Here is a 7,530-nt window from a genome sequence, read left to right on the forward strand (position 1 = left end):
TTCCTTCGTGTCTTTCGCTTAATGTGTGAAGAGACACTATATATACATCAATATGAAGAGCATATTAATTTTTTATTTCCATATCAAATAATCATATTATATTCTAAAATGAGTTTCAAATATATTACCTATTTATAAGGTTCCTTAAATTATTTGGAGGAGATTTTCTAAGTGGATCAAGATAGTATCATGTATGGTAATCTGGATCAATGATCACTAACATCCAGTGACATCTGCATTTAAAACAAAGTTATTAAAATAAACATCATAAGGTATAAGTCAAATTAATATTAAATATAAATTTTACTTACCAGAAATGGTATGGCATTAACCAAGTTTGACCCATCACTGTGTTATTGATACACTCTTAGATAGCCCAATTATCCATATTTGCCCCAATTCTCGATGACCACGATAGCTCAATGAAACCAAAAAACTGTGATATCTCTCTATCGCACAACTCAGAATATATTATACTACATACATGAAAATTAATGATATTATATTTATATTAAAAAAAACTAAATTATATAATGTTTATTAATTTAAAATTTACCTGATATATGAAATGGAATGCAAGACGCATCGATTTCTTCCATAAGTCCAAAGTGTACTATATCCTCATGCGAGATATATAAGCTATATTGTTCGCCCATAATATTAGTCTCCATAAGAATGTCAATCATGAATCCTGGCTCTACGTACTTAACTGAACCCAGAAGTATCTTCAAAAACATGGGAATTCCAATGGGAACCTTGAAGATAATCGGCAACTTACTAGCCATACTTGATCCTGCCTCTTCTTGAGTAGTGGGAAGTTGTTGTGGAGACTTTTGTCTTCTTGCGAGATGCAGAGACTCTGGGGCTAGGAATTGGATCATGAACATCTTGACTTGTGCTGGGCATACCAGCTTGAGCTCCACCTGCTTGTCTCCACTCCCTAATTGAAACACACCATACCAAACTATTAAGATATCAGGAGGAAAATAAAACCATAATAAATATTCCTTATTTCTCAATTAAACTAAAAGACTTTCTGAAGTCTGTCAGACCTTATTCTCTTTATGATGTCGTCTGCATTAACTCGTCCTAGAAGCTCTCTATTTTCCTCATTAGATAATCTCAACTCTTTTCTTAGCTCAGTTATTAAACTTTCTTTTTCCTGAAGAAAATACATTTCATGTAGCGGTCATTTAAACCTGATAAGAAAAACATAAATATTAGATCCATGACAATAAAATGACAAAATGTATCCAAGTAATGAGATTAGCTTGAGCTTTAAAGGCTCTTAGAACCGAACTGTATGCTTCTTGCTCAAGTTGGTGAATCTGGGCCTCCATGTCAGTTTCACCATACATCCTAGAGTATGGGAGAGAGCACATAGCAGATCTTCAATTCCCTGCAACACGACCTGCTCTAGGGATTCTGTTTTGATGTGATGGAGGAAGATCATCATCAGTTCCTACAAAATTTGTTTGCCAAAAGCAATGCAATAGATCATCAATAGTGCCATGAGGACGAAATTTACGATATTGTTCATGGAATATAAAAATTAACCGAATTTTTAAGAAAATTAACAACAGAATTCACATTGCAGCATATGTATTAGAAGACAGTTAAGTCAAACTCACAATAAAGCCATATAACTAACAAAAGCTCTTTTGGGAAAAATACCCTTCCTCCTACCACTCAGGTGGAAACAACAGAATCTACATTGCAGCATATGTATTAGAAGACAGTTAAGTCAAACTCACAATAAATCCAGACAACTAACAAAAGCTCTTTTGGGAAAAACACCCTTCCTCCTACCACCATGTGGAAATAAAAAAAATAGCAATAAAATGCCAAACAATGAAGCCAAATATATATACATAGAAAAATTTAATCTTCAAGCTCAAAAATAGTACAACTATTTTACTTTAGGGAAATTTTAAATGAATTACTAAGTTCTGACTCCATTATCAAAACATTTAAAAAAAAAAAAAAAGCATATCATCAAAAGAACATTCTAGTTATCTTCTATTTATATAATCTACATTAAAGAGCTTGAAACAAAACTGCGATAACTAGCTGCTGCCAAAATCAAAATCTTGCAGATACACTGAATTATTCAAAAGGCTTCCTTCTTTAAAAGAATAGCACCATACTTTCATATATGGAGAAGTATCAATATTAACCAAAGCTCTCAGTTGTTTCTAATTTCTATGAATAAAAGAAAAAATAAATACGCCCTCTGAGTACATTAAAGTTCTGGTCTTGCATCCATGTGATATTCAATAACATATACATATGAAGCAAAAGAAAAGCATCTGAATCCTAAGTCACTCCAAAAGATATACCTTGGAAAACTACTATTATATAATGCTGTTCTTTTTTCCGAATTCACAAGAAATTGGAGTTATATGTTGTACCACATTTTTCTAGTGTGGACTTCTTGGAAACGTTTTAAAATGTACATACTTTCATATATAACTACAATACAATCTTTGTTTCTTATTAAAAAAAGAAAATAGATATAAAAAGTTTGATACGCAAAGATCATCTACCCGTAAAAACATCATGCTGATACAGAAGTGTTCTGAATTTTTCACCCTAGTAGTTTTAATAGAAATTGTAAGCTTCTGTTCCGATCTTCGATTTTTGCAAAGTAATTAGTGAATGAAATTTACTTTTGCTAAAGAGAACATATGAAAAACTAAACAAGGAAAAAAGATGAATAAATCGATAAATATTCCTTTCAAAATATTTCTTTTACTAATATTTTTCTTCAGTTTCACTTAGAAACACTTCTCTTCTCTTCTGTTCAAATCCAAACTAGGATAGGAGAAGATAAAATCCTTCTAACTTCTTTTACTTTCCTCTCTAAAATATGGGTTCCACACAGACAGACACATCATCAAAGGGGAAAAATTTGTCTTTCCCATTGAAATTGTATGACGGGTTCTAACTAATCAAGGAATTTTACTTTCTTTCCTTCATTGTTAATTTACTAGCTTGTTCATGACTATTAATATGTATACATATAGAAGAAGATCACAAAGAAGTAAAGCTAAGGACTCAGACAAAGTTCCTTTCCACATAACCATCCAAGAAAGGAATCCCAAATGCAAGTTTGTCCGGCTTAAGTTCATCCTACTAGTTACCATTTTCGGCACTTTAGTAACACTTTTGTACTCTCCTGATATTTACCACAATAACAACCATCCAGCCTCAAGTTCTGTTTCTCGATAAGTGTTTATATATATGTATGCATACAACTTGTGTATTCGGGACCAATTATCTTCTGTTTTGGTCAAGATAAGGTAAATTTGTGAGTCATGAAAAGAATCAAGACAGAGTCCCTGAATGTTGGTAGGATGAATGCTAAGAAACATTGAAATAGTGAAATGCTCATTTAAAAAAATGTAAAACTTAGACCAAATTTACTAGTTTTGAGAGAAAAATAGTTCTTTTTTATTCCTCAGAAACCAAAGTGAATATTCCAATTTGACTGATTTACATCCTAGAGTTCTAACTTAGAAAAAAAATAAAACGACGCACATGGGCACAAACATGATTTGAACAATTGTTAAAGAGAACTTTTGACAATTTGCACAAAAAGGGGGATGATTTAGTTTAATTTAAAGTTGGTGACTTTTCTTAATTCCTGGTCATACTTATTGTGAAATGAAGGCTATCCAGAAAATGGACGATCTTGAAAATGATCTTCCAGATTTTATAAGACCTGGTATCTTGACTATCTTACCAGGATATGTTAATGATGTTTCAGATCAAACAAGAAAACATTAATGATGATTTAGCCTATGGAAAAACTTTTGAATACTATTCTCATGCTTGAATATTTCAACACCTAAAAGCATCTTGCATGCAAGATTCAGAAGATGAAGTTTAAATCAGCTTAGCTTCAACATAGATTACAATAGCTGACTCTCACATGAAAACTTTTAATCAAAATAGCTAACTATGATCATCACTCGCAGGCTCAGTTGTGCCAGAAACAGCTTCTGTTTCTTTAAAATACAAAAATGACCATTATATACATGAAATTGCATAGCTAACTATAACATTATATATATTATATATGATAGGGAGCATATGAGTTAATGTAGAATTGAAAGCATTCAAAGAATTAGAAGAGAGGAGGAAGACAATTGATGCTCTGGCAAAAACAACAATTAGTTACTCCTATTGCCACTGCTAATAAACTTATGTGTGAGATATGAATATGAGAGAAGGAAGAGCTCCATACCTAGGGAATCTGTAGAGTGCCAGAGGTGTTGTTGCCGGACTTTCGTTGTGCGTAGGGAGAAGGAAAAAACCAGATGCTGGAGGAGAAAGGCTAACTCTAGTCGAACGGGTTGTTGTGGTTGAACGATGGATGGGTTGCTGTCCTGAGGTTGAATGGAGGCTGAGCAATTGTCGTGGGCCCCAAGTTGTCGAACGGAGGTGGGGGGCGCCGCCACTGAGGAGGTGATGTGCGCGAGGTTGAACGGAGGAGGAGGAAGGGGTCACGATTGGGGAAATTTTTTAAACAAAGAAGAAAGAAATCATTAAAGAAAGTCTTTCTTTAAAAAAAATAAATAAAGAAGAGTGTTAGGAGCTTTTTTTTATTGTTCAAGTTTTTATTTAGTTTATTAACTTTTTTGTTTTAAAAAAAAATTAGTTTTTATTAGTTTTAAAAGAAAATATAAAATTAATACTATAAATTTTTAATAAGTATCGTTAATGAATTATTCATAATAGAAAACTATTTTTATTAAATATATAATAATTTAATTAACAATTGATATTACAAACTATTAAAAAATTAAATGATTATTATTTGAATAACTCATTTTCACACAAAACACTCAATTAATTAATATTTTTTATGAATATATTTACATAATATATTAAATTCTATTAAGGGGATATAACTGGGAAAACTACCCAATGTTTTGAAAAACTTGTGAATTAATTATCCAATCTTTTTTTTGTGTGGAAAAAGTACCCAATGTCCACTTCCATTGGTATCCGTCTGTACCCAGCCCATTAAGTTTGTTAAAAACTGATCCTGGACCCATGTGTCATCTCCTTATTGGCCCATTTGAAAATATTTTTTAAAATTAAATTTAAAATAGAAAAAAATTATTAAAAAATAATTTAATCAGTAAAGAAAATTAAAATCAATAAAAAATTAAAATCGGTAAAAAAATATTAAAATTTATTTTTATTTTCTACATTTTACTTTTCCTAAGTTCTGCATTCAACTTGGTACGTGAAAGTTTTTATTTTTTCACCTAACTCCTCAAATTCAAAGTGTTTTTGAATTCTGATCATTCGGTACAAATTCATCTCAACCCAATTTCTTGAAAATAGGGTCATGTAGCTAGAGAAAGTTGGAGAGGGAGAAGATCCCAGATCTGAAACTCTTCACTATTTGACTTGTTTGAATAAAAATCACAGCTTTGTTCTTATTCTACTGATTTGGAGCTCTTTTAGCTGGGATTCAACTGGTTGTACAAGTAAAAGGTTCGGGTGTTTTACTTATCTTCTTCTGTTGTTTTTCATTTTAGGCTTCATCTTAAGATAACCAACTTAGAAGAATGGAATTCCATTTCTTTATTCACCATTGATATTGTTTTCTTATTAATTGGGGAAATTTGAATACAAGCTGCACTATTAGTGGTGGGCAGATTTTAGTCTAGAACTTGGGAATTGATCATGAAATGGGCTGTGTGTTTTCTGGGATTTCGTAAAATTTGGTAATTTTTTCCTGGGTAGAGAAAAAGATGGATGTGGAGGAACTTGATCGAAAAAATAAAAATAAAAATTAATTTTTTTTATTGATTAAATTATTTTTTAATAATTTTTTTCTATTTTAAAAAATATGCTTAAATGGGCCAATAAGGAGTTGACACGTGGGTCCAGGGTCAGTATTTAATAGACTTGATGGGCTAGGTACCGACGGATACCAACGGAAGTGGACATTCGGTACTTTTCCCACCAACAAAAAAAAATATTGGGTATTAATTTATTAGTTTTTCAAAACATTGGGTATTTTTGCCGCTATTTCCCCTTCTATTAAAAAATACAAATCAAATTAGTTTTTTATTAATAAATTTGTATTGCATTAGACAATGGTTTGAGTATAAATGTTGTCTCGTGTTAAAAGTAGTCATGTTACAACAGTCTCACTAGAACTGTTATCTGATGTGAGTTTTAATCTGCATGGCACGACAGTTTGAGAGTGACTGTTGTGTCGTATATATTTTTAACATGACACGACAATTCTACTACAAATGTCGTCTCATGTGTGTCGTCTAAGTACATTTTTGTAGTAGTGTGTGTATGTAATTGATGCATTTATTAACTAACCCAAAGGTGAGTTAATATTTGGCCAAGTTTCATACATACTTGCGGTGATAAATATGTGACAATTATAAGGTATTGTGTGTAAATAATATGTTAGTCCAAAGATTACATATTGTTTGACATAATTTATTGTCAATGGTTGTTCGCTACAACAAGAGTACCGCTTACAGTTAATATTACTGTCCAAAGACTTGATATTAATGATGTGTTTGGTATCTTGAGATGGGATTAACCATTATTTGAATTTTATTGTTTTATATGGATTCTTATGTGAGTTTGTTTTTTGTTATTTTGTTATATATTCAGTTAATTCATCTACTCCTGCCATAATAACTGCCAACATTAACTCTATTCCCATGCTTAATGGGACAAATTTCAAGGCTTGGAAAGGAAAATTACTTGTAAACCTTGGTTGCATGGAATTAGACTATGCATTAAGGCAAGAACAACCTTCACCTCTTACTACAGAACGCACTCCTGATGAAAAGATGGAGTTTGAGAGATGGGATCGTTCTAATCGCATGAGTCTAATGATCATGCAACAATGCATTCCAGAAGCCTTCAGAGGCACAGAATCTGAAGAGATCACTAAGGCCAAGGATTTCCTCGATGCAATTGAAAAACGTTTCGCTATAAATGAGAAGGTTAAAATGACTTCACTTCTGGCTTCCTTGATGTCCATGAAGTATAAGGGTCGAGGAAATGTACCAAATTGCTTCAAAACTTAAGGCACTTAAGATCGAGCTTTCTGAGGATTTGCTTGTTCTTATGGTTTTGATATCGCTTCCTGCACATTTTAATCAGTTCAAAGTCAGTTATAACTGTCAAAGGGAGAAATTGACTCTAAACGAGCACATTTCTCATTGTGTGCAAGAGGAAGAAAGGTTGAAGCAAGATAAAACTGAAAGTGCTCACTTGGCCAGTGCCTCTAAGGATAAGGGCCAGAAAAGAAAGCATGAAAATGAAGCTGCTAAGGGTCTAGTGCAAAAGAAACAACATAAGGAACCAACAGGTTGTTTCTTTTGTGGCAAGCTTGGACATGTGAAGAAGGAATGTACAAAATATCACGCATGGCGTGCAAAGAAAGGTATGTTTCTTACTTTGGTCTGTTATGAGATTAATTTATCTTTAGTACCTAGAAACACTTGGTGGATAGATTCTGGTGCTACTACTCAC

General features: G+C 32.4%; 1 long non-coding RNA gene across 2 annotated transcripts; it reads right to left on the bottom strand.

Moving 5' to 3' along the window:
- Positions 1–317: 317 nt before the first annotated feature.
- Positions 318–4,538, bottom strand: LOC133793486 (uncharacterized). 2 transcript variants are annotated; one of them, XR_009874849.1, is made up of 4 exons: positions 4,250–4,538; positions 1,301–1,462; positions 1,053–1,199; positions 318–940 (listed from the first exon to the last, which is right to left on the bottom strand). It is a non-coding gene; the product is annotated as an uncharacterized LOC133793486 (long non-coding RNA). The 2 variants fall into 2 exon arrangements; XR_009874848.1 differs by having other exon boundaries at positions 1,053–1,462.
- Positions 4,539–7,530: the final 2,992 nt, after the last annotated feature.

This window comes from Humulus lupulus, chromosome 8, assembly GCF_963169125.1.
Source record: "Humulus lupulus chromosome 8, drHumLupu1.1, whole genome shotgun sequence".
Lineage (NCBI taxonomy): Eukaryota > Viridiplantae > Streptophyta > Magnoliopsida > Rosales > Cannabaceae > Humulus > Humulus lupulus.